This window comes from Varroa destructor, unplaced genomic scaffold, assembly GCF_002443255.2.
Source record: "Varroa destructor unplaced genomic scaffold, Vdes_3.0 BEIS01000007.1, whole genome shotgun sequence".
NCBI classification, from domain to species: Eukaryota; Metazoa; Arthropoda; class Arachnida; order Mesostigmata; family Varroidae; genus Varroa; species Varroa destructor.
Window position 1 is genome coordinate 26,204,045 of NW_019211460.1, and position 11,794 is coordinate 26,215,838.

Consider the following 11,794-nt stretch of genomic DNA (forward strand, 5'->3'; position numbering starts at 1 on the left):
CACTTTATTGCTAAATAATCAGTTATAGGGATCGAAGCGGTGACTCGTTATTGTGACCACTGCGATCAGAAACAACATTTACATAGCTGTACATATGTATATAACAGTAATTCCATTAGTCAGGATACATCTCTTCCGACAAGTGCTTTCTTGTTAATATCTTGACTTACATGTAAAACGGCCGTTATCTTACAAAATAGTTAAAAAAAAAAATAAATTCATAATTCTCAAGACGTGTGTGTATGGTCATAAACGGAAGACAACATCTTCATTTCAGCTGGTGTCGTTACCAGATATTATGCTTGTGTGGTAATTCTAGGTAGGCTAATAGGGCAACTAAAATCGTATGACATCTTTACTTGGCATGTAAACAAAGTACCGATGTTTCGACATAGCCCTCTATAGTATTTTGACGTCATTATGTTTTCGTCTGAAGTATCGTTCGCTTTTTTTATAGCGCGTATGGTGTCCGACTCGGGAACGCCGGAGAAGGACCACGCTTGGTTGTATAAGTTCTGAACAAGTCGATTCTATTAGAAATTTATCGACTGCGTGTCTGATGTGCTTGCGACTAGACAAAATACCAATGATGCATAACAATAGGTACACTGATAAAACAAAGGTATTTGACTAGCCGTTTTGTCTGATATTGAAGCTAAGTTTCACCTGTGAATTCATTCGGTATCAAACCTATTTTAGCCTGCTAGTCCTAATGTCCTACAGGCTTGAAGGAAGACTTACTGTATGAGGTTTTAGTTAAGGTCAAATGTAATATATTTATGAACACGTTAAGCTGTAGGAAGAATGCCAAATAAAGACAATGTATTGGTACTTAGCTAGCTTTTTAGCAGAGGGGTCCGATCGAAACCTCTTGGCACATGTAAAAAATTGCTTATGCAAGGTTCTTGGAGGCACATCACTCGTATGAGATGGGATCGATGATTGGCCTTTGAAGCATTCTGCTTAAGTGGGTAGTTAAACAGCGTTATGGCCTACAGCAGTAAATGCAAACAAAGATATTATTGACTAGGTAATTTCGGTGGATTTCTTTAGCCAAGAACATAAACATAATTCAGCTCTTCTATACGATCAAAACCGCTGCACTATAATTCATCTGCTCACACGTTTACCCGAGCTGTAATGTTTATGTTTGCCTTGGAATGGCAAAACGTAGCCCAGGCAAACTTTTCTGTTATTGTAGCAGCGTCCTGAAAACTCTTCCGAGGTAACGACCCAGCTAACAAAGTTTCCAAGCAGCATAGTTTCTATTATGCAGGTATAGAAGGTTCGCTTCTTTTCAGCTATATCAATGTCAGTCGAACACAGCCTACTAAGGAATTAAGTATGCTCAATGTGCTTCTAGCTACAAACAGAGGCCCCTCAAGTAGTTTTCAACTACTTGAGGGGCAAGACGTCATTGCGCATGCTCAATCAATGATATTATCATAAATGAAGATGACTATAACAAAAGATATCACTCTATAAAACAATTTCTTCACGTGAATTTCAAGCTGCGTTCTGAGAGACCGCTTCGACCTCATTATTACCCATCGGTCACAGCGAATGGCCGATGTAGTGCGATACAGTTCTAAGTAGCTACACTCTGACAGTGTACACGGTACGAGCTGTCACAGTCAGCAGTTCCTGTTGCGTCCTACTATCTCAAAAGATACTTTGTAGCCATTTGCAGAACTCTAACAAGGAGCCACACCACCGTCGGCACAACGACAGTCAATATCACGCACAAATAGTATCGGCCACGAAATATATCTTATCGACCGGCTTCGTCCACGTGCTAAGGACCGCGTCAATAGCCGAGGTCAACAACAGTAGGACAACAATTCCTACTAAAATATTTGCTTCAACGTTCGGCCTGTAGTTTGACTGGAGCGGTCGCTCTGGCCTGTCCCCGCGCGATCGTCAATTACCATCATTTTTCTCGTTCTTTATTTGTACTGCGCGCGTTTTGTGCTGATTCGTGTATTGGTCTGTACATGACCGGTTCGTAAGAGGTCGCACACCACCACAGCATTAACATATTATATCTCCTAGATGGCAGCAAATCTAAACTGAAGCAGGTAACTGCATCTTTATTGTACTGTCTATCTTCTTGTTACAGGTAGATGAAAGGTATATACCGTATTATTGGCTGTTTTCCGCCTAACAAGTGCGGCCACTGCCATATTAGTCTGTGATGCAAGTATATGAAGGATTATTGCCTTTATATTATTATAGTATTTGTCCAGCTATGTATTCGAAACGGCGGTTAATCCTGGTAAAAGCTGCATGAGCACTTTTGACTAGCAGGATATTATATGATTTCTGAATTGAACTACTCTCAGATCAAGTAAAAAAGGAGACGCTTTTGAGATCTGTGGGAGCAACATCACCCTCTTTAGGTAAGAACGTTTTGAAGGAATTTCGCTGAACCTTTACGGTGGAGCTGGGGGGCGCAATCGAAGTAGGCCTGCATTGTTGAAAAAAAACCAGAAGAAATTTACGTGGCGAAAAAAGTAAGCTCACGGTTGAAGCGCAGTGGAGTAGGGGTATATCTTAAAAGCAACAGTGGCGCCGTTCAGTGTCATTCGTTGCCGCATAAATAATTAAAGTCATAAAAATAGAAATAAAGCAAGGTTCTCCAATCGTCCCCTGTTACTCTCGATTTCTAGAGCTCAGACTCAGAGACGTAGGCGCCAGTTCTGGCTCATGGTCATTGCCTAGCTGGAACAGTCAGTGTGGTGATGCCTTCATTTTGCAATAGTAAATACAACCTATAATTATCCTCGATGGCCTATTTCTTCTTCGTATTTAAATTACTATTGGCATACCTATTTCCACCTCAGCCTCAGCTGCCTACGTATGCATTCGAAGGTGGAACGAGAGACCTTACGGTTGGCTAAGGACACGCCCTGCAGTAAAAAAACAACAAGGTCATTATTTCAATTGAAAATGATTCAAACTCGTTTTAATCGAAGGTCTACCAGATTTCTCTGACAGCGTAAAACTATTGTAAGTAATCAGTAACTATTGTCTTAGTAATCTGTGCGATACAGCATTGTTTTTTGTATCGAACGTATTCTAGCTCCATAGTCCTTTTTCGGTCAAGGTAGTTGAGAAATATCAGTCCTTCTCCATTATTCCATTTTTGTGCACGCAATATGACCGGTTCAGGGAAAAAGGATAGGGCAGTTCTCCTATACTCGATATAGTTTATTAACGCCGATCACCCAGCATCAACAATATAATATAGATACAAGGTGTGTATAGCTATTTAGTGCGGTTCACTTTATTTGGTAGTTTCCGAGCAGCACGAATCCAGCGATCATTGCGTGAGATAATAACGTGTTCTCCATTGTTGCTAGTCGAACAAATGAAGATATGTTCAGATGTCAACTTGAAGATCGCTTTGATGCACATAGAAACAAGGTTTCCAAAAGACTTTTTTGACGCTATGCTGTAGTAGACGCGTGTGAAGACTAATATATATATATATATAATATATATATATATATAGAAACTTCATAGCTGCTATGAAATCAACTGAACCAGGCATCTTTTGTAGCTAATACTAGTCTTATTAATGCACGTGTTTTTGTGAACAAGGTCTAAAATGCCAGATGTCAAGGGCTGCCACAGCCGGCGTTATACCGGAACCCTGTTTACGCATGTGTTATTATCAGTTGATCTGTATTCTCAGGAAAGTGTCCGAAGTTTCAACCGGAATGCTGAATTCCCCTTTGAGACTCGCGGCAACGTTCCCACTTGACAATCTCTGCAATGTTAGACGATTTAATCTTGACAAATGGCTTTATTAGCCTGCCTGCCTGCGTCTGTGTGTGCGAATTTACTTGTATATCTTATATTATAAAAAAATGTATAGCCGACACCTCCGACGACGAAAGACTTATAGTCTTTCTAATTTTTGCGATGCGACCATCGGTTGTACACGCCAAAACGGCCCATTTAAGATGCACACGGTATATAGTACGGTAATGGTAGTGCTATGCTTTGCATGATAATGTCATGTCTGACTACCTGTCTTCATTTCCTTTTTTCAGTATAATATTTTATTCCTATTTCTTGATTACTCGTCCAGGCACACAAATTCATTTGAAGCATTCCGTGGCCAGCAAACAATAATATGCTTCACAATCCAATGTATCCTGGACAGTATATCTACCTGTATGTTCTAAACGTATAAATACTACATAAAAGATGTTTTGTCAAAATAAATTCGCTTCTGCGGTCTGGGTGGCGAACCCAGACCTTTTTCTTTGACCCAAAACATTTTCATAAACAAACAAGTTACCAGTGCTTGGTCATGGAGGCGAATGGGACAACACGATGCTGTGCCTATCATCGTATGCCTTTGTAATCCCAGTGGCGACTATATGAAATAGTAGATGTTAAAACGATGGCTTGTAGGAGTATCGTGTCCAATCCTCCTAAGAGAGTTCCTAGAAAAAAAACACAAGTTAGCTATTGTTAGATTGCAGGAGAAACATTTCACTAGGTCTTAAGGCCAGTGGATTAACATGTAGGGGGCAACAACATCAAGAAGAGATATTTCGTGCCCGACTCTCAGCCTGGAGAGTGCTCCACAGCTTCCGATTGTAAAGTGTGTATCTTTTCGGGCACGACGACGAAAGTCATAAGATATGAGCGCTTAGCACAGTCGTTACACGGTCTCTAAATATGAGTCCCTCCAGTATCAGCGGTACATTCAAAATTATAACTTATCACGATTGGAAAAGATATTTAAAAAAAATTGTATCCAGATTTGAGCGTCTGACCTATTCAGAACGACCTTATGATGCTAGCCACAGCCATTCGCAAAGCATCAATATCACCCGTTCTACAAGTGAGTACAAATAAAAAAAATCAATTTGATATGATTGAATATGATTTATCTATCCTACTAGTATTCTTTATTTTTTTTTTCTATGACGTGCAGTAAAATACCGCCCATTTGGAGATACAATAAACTACTGGAAAAATCTTTCGAGGGTATCTGACTCAGTTATAAAGATCGAAATAGAAATGTCAGCATGCAGCACCCGGTCTGAAACACAGCCCACATCTTAACAATGTCAGCCTATCGGCCCATTTTTGTGTGGGTGCATATTGACTTGTGGTAGAATCACATGTAGGTTTACATACCGTACACATCACTGTTTTTAAATTTCTCTCTGTTCGATACACAAAACAACTTGCTCGTTTTCTTTATTGAAAAGTGACCTAATGTGCTTCATTACGATACGTGACTCCATTGATGGCTGTACGCTTGTGCGGGTTGTTCTTCTAGAAGCGGTCGGCGCGACACGGTGCCTGTCGCTTAAATCTACATAGACGTTATCATTAAATACATTCAGAACGGGAGTCCTTGATGCATTTGGCATGGGTACAGGAAGAGGGTTCCTATCTCCGCTGTCCTCTAGTAAACGAAACCGGATCAATCATCAGTTAGAAAGTAACGTCGAACATAATCGGTATAAAGCGCGGATCGATCGAACACCACAACGAATCGTCTTATTCATGACTCCCGAGGGACAGATCTGTTGAAGGCGCTGAGGCTCGAACCAGCTGGAGAGAAGTACTATATCGATAGGACCACGATCGACTACTAACAACGACGAACAAATGATAGATAGTTTGTCTAGAGGCGTTGATTGTCAACGACAATTTTTGCTGATAACACGAGCTCGTGTTATTATTATTCAGTTTCCTACAAATCGTTATAATAAGATATCTATAACACTGGTTCTCCGAGATATATCTCGCAGTACGTGGGCCTTACGTCGCTCCGATAGATTTAACGATGAAATAAGTAATAAACGTTTTTATAGGCGAAGCATGAGAAATATTGATAGGATGAATGGATGTTAAGCATTGCGCTATTGGACCTTCATACAATCATTGACACCTCATTTTTGTTAAAGAAAGCAATTCAAAAGTGTGAAGAGAAATTTAGTTCCGCTTCATTCTATAATATTGTACAAATCCGCTTCGGAATATTAGGTTGGTATCAGGCAGGATGGGTTTCATTGGCCCCAAAGTTATCGGACGGTGGCGATAACGCTTTACGTAAAGCAGCTAGTTCAGAAAAATTCTAGTTTGTCTTGCTCAACCTTGTAACTTCGAGCTAAAAAGCCTAGTAGTATTTTTTTTTTTACCTGTCTTGCCAGGTGCCATGTGTCGAAGGACGCAAGGTGAGGTTCGTTGACAAAATTCCTACCTGAACGCTGAAGCTAACTTTACTGTCGTTGCGTTCAGCGTGACCGAGCACTGCTACAACATCTTTCGGCCATTTCTACAAGAAAGAATTTTATCACGTTTCATCTATAGCCATTCCACTTCGCAAAATGTCGAAGCATTTGAATGAAGCGAAAAGGATCCATTAGAACAATTTTAGATGGACGTGTACCTATTCAAGATATGACAACAGTGCAACAGAGAGCGAAATTTTGCTAGAGTTGAACCTTTCGTGCGATTTGCACGGACGAAGCCCTGCTATCAAGATAATGGCTTGTAGCTCGATACCTGAAGCGTATGAAGTGACACCGTTTGTAGCGTTCGTACAAACGTGCAACCCGTTATGCAGACGTTTAGATGTGACGCCAGTGATAATAGTTTCTTTCGGTGCGCTCTCTTCGTTCAAATAACGTTCCTTTCGCTTCGGTTCAGCGTTACGATGACGGCGTATCGTTCGAAGCTTGATTCGCTGAAGCGGCTTGACTAGTGCGCGCTTTCTGTCACTCACCGTATTGCATCTCAGTCCGTGCGCCAGTATCCTTCTTTTTATCCATTGAGAGCTCCAGAACATTGCCGTTCAATTGTGTAGGCTGGTAGGGGTGAGTAGGAGGTGGACAGTCATATCATTTTCGTGGGGAATTTGTGTCGTTCACTTACCTACCGTCCACTAACCGGCAATTGGGCGTCATTGGTCGTTTCGGGCAGCTTCAACGGTGAGATATCCGGGTGATGACAGCAAAAACTGTTATGCTCCGCGTTAGTACGATACATTTGCCAACGGCCCACTCGTAGACACACACGCGCATAGGAGACGTACACTCTAAACGATGATAGTCCTCTTTACTAACAGTTCTTTAGCGGTCCACGAGAGTACGGGACTCCTATTTATTGATAGATAAACGCGCGTAAACACTTGCTCGGGCAGGCTTGTTTTCCGTAAAAAGGCAGCACAAACACTAGGTAAAAACACGTGACAACCGACGGCTGTCAGACGCTGGGAGACATTGGTAACTAGGCTGAGCAAATTCAGCGGTTTTATCAAAAATTGAGGGTTTGTGTAGGCACTAAAGCGGACCTGCAGACGGGGTGAACTGTCTCAATGTAAAGGTGTCGGTTGACTATCTTCAAGCGTCTATAGGTAGACACATCTGTGTGTTTGTGTGTGTCTCCGGGCTTGAGTATTTGCGTCAGTCAGAGAGAGAACAAATCAAAACGTCGGAGCAGTGGAAAGAAGACCAGGCAAACGCCGTGTGCCGAAGGGGCGGATACTGAACAGTGCGCGTGTAGATACGTGTCCATTAGATAGAACCAGCAATCACGACCATTCATCAACAATTCAAAGAGAAAAAGATCGGGATTCAATGAGAGATAGCCGTAGTATTCAGAGTGCTAAACATGTTTCAGCAATGACAATGTCTACAAGCTCTTAGTTACGACCGAGCCTGTTGTCCCGTACGATCAGACAGACAGACAGTCAGTCGATTTCTAATGAGTGAATACGGTCGGAATCACTCTTTGCTAGCTTACAATCATGGTGAACCCATAGCACCATGCCATAAGCGAACAATTGTCAAGTGGAACTGCAAATACAAACTGAAAATGCGATTGCTTTGCAAAAAAATATATACCATTTTGCTTTTATTCAATGTATTTTTAGTAAAAGACAAATGCGCCGACGTTCTTAAACCCTATTCGCTCTTTGAGGTAGTTTATTTTAGAAGAGTGATTATGATTTGTTATTGTCGGGACACATGTACATGTATATATATACATGTATATATATATATATATATATATAGATATATGTATATATATATATATATATATATATATATATATATATATATATGTATATATGTATATATAGACACTGAACGCTACTCAAGTTTCGGAGTTGTTCAGATCACCAGTTGCGCTTGAAGGGCCTACTAGAACTGCTACCGGCAACCTTAAAAGGTGCTATATGTCTCAATGACCTCTGCAGGACAAGGATGATATCTTTCATCGATATCTCGAGCAGATCTACGTTGGCCATACCGGCTTACTGTTCATGGGCTTTTGATAGGATGTTCACTTCTGGTCGGACTAGAGCACTTCGCTAGACAGGCATTCATTCCATTTCTAGAAAGTGTCATTGATCCGATGATGAACTGAAGCGTCACATCTCGAATATGTACGACAACCTGTAGACGAAAGTTACGGCGTTCTACCGTATCGATGTCAGCAGATCCAAATATCCAAGAAGGTCCTTTGGGCGCGAGCCGGCATCCGTTAAGCTCTTAAGAAAGTCGACCGCCTCGAGCTCCACTCACACCGCGCTCAAAGTATCGCTGCCGCTTTCCCCTCCGCTAGTTCTCTCCGGACCTTTGAAGTGTGTTCTTCCGAACGATGCGCCGACTTCCAGATGCGCTTACGGCAAAAGAGCACAAGGCGCGATATACGCTCGCTTTAGAAACTCGAGCCTCTCACCCCGTTTGCTGTTGCTCCCCCGTGCAGACATGTCTGTTCCGTCGTTAACACAGAAGTTACTCCGTCTGGATGAACAGCCTGCTCTATAGTTGACTAGAGTGTTTAAACGGTCGTAAAATGTTCTGGGCGTGGCTGCTGTTAAAGCGTGATATGTTTATGTGTGTACGTTGATCGCAAACGTTGACAAACTATTTCCCACTAAGGGGAAAATTATCGCGCATAACCAGACGAGAAATGGCGTGCGACGGTCAGGTAAAATGACGGTCTTGTAGGACTTTAGCCTTAAATCACCTGTTGAAGGACGGAGGAAGGCGTGGCGCAGCTAAGCGACGGCGTGATGACTTCGATTGTACAGGGAACATCTTATGCGTGACGGACAAAAGGCAAAATTAGACAAACAGGGCTGATTCCATGCAGAGACGTTTACGCGTTAGCTTGAATTTCGCAGATATTTGAGCACTAACGAAAGTTAAATTAAAATTTTTAGAGAAGTAAACCTTCTGAAAACCTAGCTGACAACTTAAGGTTACGCCTACGTTTTACTTAAGATTTATTGTATCGGCGCTTGATGACGCCGTGTGCGAAGATCTTCATCCGAGGATTTTACTTGTTTTTGTTTACACCACCGACGTAACGCATGGCTTCTAACTTTACTCAGTTGCTACGGTCTACTATAACCACATACTATCTTTTAAATGCTTATCGTCAAGCTATCCAGTAAGCAAGTAGTGACAACATGGAATAAATGTTGCACAGTTATAATGCAGTTACCACATATTGGCTATGTCTGTACACAGATGTAGGTTTCTAGATAATAGATCCTCTTAGATCATACATGCGTCATTAAGGGTATGCAGAAGCGGTTTCAATAGTCTATTTATGCAACGGAAGCTTGCACGCCGGCTTGCGCATAAATCTCTTTAGTTATTAGAGAGCCTGAGAGTAAAGTTAGACTCTGTTAATAGATGGGCCTATATTGGCCTTTCGACGATCATCTATCTGCTTTATTTGCGTAGACGACATTTTAATTTCTATGCGACGCACATTGTCTCCAGGTTTACGTCGTTAACATGGTCTCAGCTTTGTGCATCGATGGCTAGCGTTTGTCCTGTGTGTCCTCATCCCTTTGTGCTGTTTTCTGATGCTGTATTTTTTCTCCGGATCACACACGGCCAACTCCAGCTCTTGTTGTGCTCCATAAAGAGCGTTGTTGTTTGTTAATCGAGCCGCCCACTAATCAAGGCGACAAGCTAGCTCTAGAATGTGCGGCCCGTACCAGCAGCTGATCAGTTTAGAACGAAGCAGAAGATGTTCGTGAGAGGTTACTTCCTGGGTAAGCCGAACTTTCGTTCAGACTCAGTCTGGGACTGATCCACTACTTCCACATCTTGTAGCGCACTCTCGCTGATCGTTTGGGTAGCTGTGATCTCCGAGCGGAGCTGTACGTTCTGCGCCAGTGTTGGCTCGTAGTTCACTTTAAACGTGCGAATATCGCGAGAGAACGAGAGAGACGAGTAGAGGAGGAGACAGCTTGGGCAACGCCATGCACGATCCCATCCGAATGGTCGCTCCGACGACGTTTAGGTTTCCGACAAACGAGTGCGCCGACCCTTCCTTCCTCGCCCTACCTCCTTTTCCCCTCATCTTCCACCCCTGCCAGCTCAGAATACATAACAGGTTCTCAGGTTTCAAGGCGACTTACCGCCCCAGATCAGTCCAGGGCCAGAACCCCAGCTAGATCAAAGATCGAAAGTGAACGGCCAGTGTCGTAGACAACGCGCTGGTTCATCAGTTTCGCCAAAAGAAATGCCAGCAGTCAGCGTCTGTGTTATCAACAGCATCGTACAGTCAGAGCGCGGTAGTCGAGACGGTCGTGGACTAAAGGGAAAACCACAATTGCACGGTCATTAGAAGCGTACACAGTTAGGCGGTAACTTACTTTTTAGATGTTTTTGAGCTGGCCGACTTCTGTTCAGGCCGTCACAGAGCCTCTAAAAAAAGGGCAGATGGTCGCAGACTCTGGAAAATAATTTTGAAAAAAATCGAAGGTCAAAAACCGATTATAATAATAATAGCCCTATATGAGCTATACACCTGACAGGGTAATAAACATGACAAGTATATAGCATTGGTTATTTTAAACGCTATTGATTTTGTCACTCTACATAACACCAAAGTGGCAATTTCAGAGGCCATTTTCAGTTTTTTGTTCTATTCGCTTATGACGGTCTAAACCTGCATAAATGTTCACTTGCTAAATTATCTAACTTGCTACAACTTTTTGGCTCCCAGTAGTTTGTCTGCAAGCGAAATTATCTTGTAACGCCGAGCATCTTGGCTTAAAACTTCCATAGATATTTTACGGTACATACGAAAAGGGCGATCATATTCAGTATTTTTTGTTTAGTATGAATATTTGGAGCTTTGAAACTTTATATTTTTCTTTAAAATACCTCGATATATAAAGCTTTTCGTTCATCATCCAATCCTGAAATACCCGAACTTCTAAGCAAGTATTAGCATTAATTACCACAACGAAATAATCAGATTTATCAATGCTTAGCAGCGTTCATTTACTTGTACAAAGATAAGAACAAAACCGTTTGTTTACATGTCAGTGCATGATGTTTTCGGCCGAACAGAACCTGCAAAAAATACACAGCCGGAAAAAATCAATTACCAATAAGATTCGCACGCGATGCCTCTTAATGTAGCTACTATCGTAGAGATAGCAGCAAATCTCAATGAGATAAACAATGTCGTGATTCACCATAGAATATGGTATCTAAGCAGCTCTCGGTGGTCCGCGGCATGACAGTTGCCGTTGGCATCAACAGCCCCGCGTAGTGCAAGTGACCATTGTCCAAGACCATTCTGCTCTATACTAGGTGTCATCCATGTTGGCCCCTGCTCGAAATTGGTTTACGTTTCTGCTCGTATAGCCGTCAAACAGCCTGGCTACCTCTGATGCCGAATTTGCTAGAGGCGCCCGCTCGTGGCCAGTTCCCGGAAGGATAAATTCGAAAAAAAAGAAAGAACAGAATAAGAGGGAAAAGGGAAAGGAAAAACAAAT

At 42.1% G+C, this 11,794-nt stretch overlaps 1 long non-coding RNA gene across 1 annotated transcript; it reads right to left on the reverse strand.

Annotated features, from left to right (window-relative positions):
• Positions 1 to 3,063: 3,063 nt before the first annotated feature.
• LOC111254363 (uncharacterized) lies at positions 3,064 to 5,308 on the reverse strand. The gene is made up of 3 exons (XR_002675003.2): positions 5,161 to 5,308; positions 4,310 to 4,457; positions 3,064 to 3,772 (listed from the first exon to the last, which is right to left on the reverse strand). It is a non-coding gene; the product is annotated as an uncharacterized LOC111254363 (long non-coding RNA).
• Between the last annotated feature and the right edge of the window lie 6,486 nt (positions 5,309 to 11,794).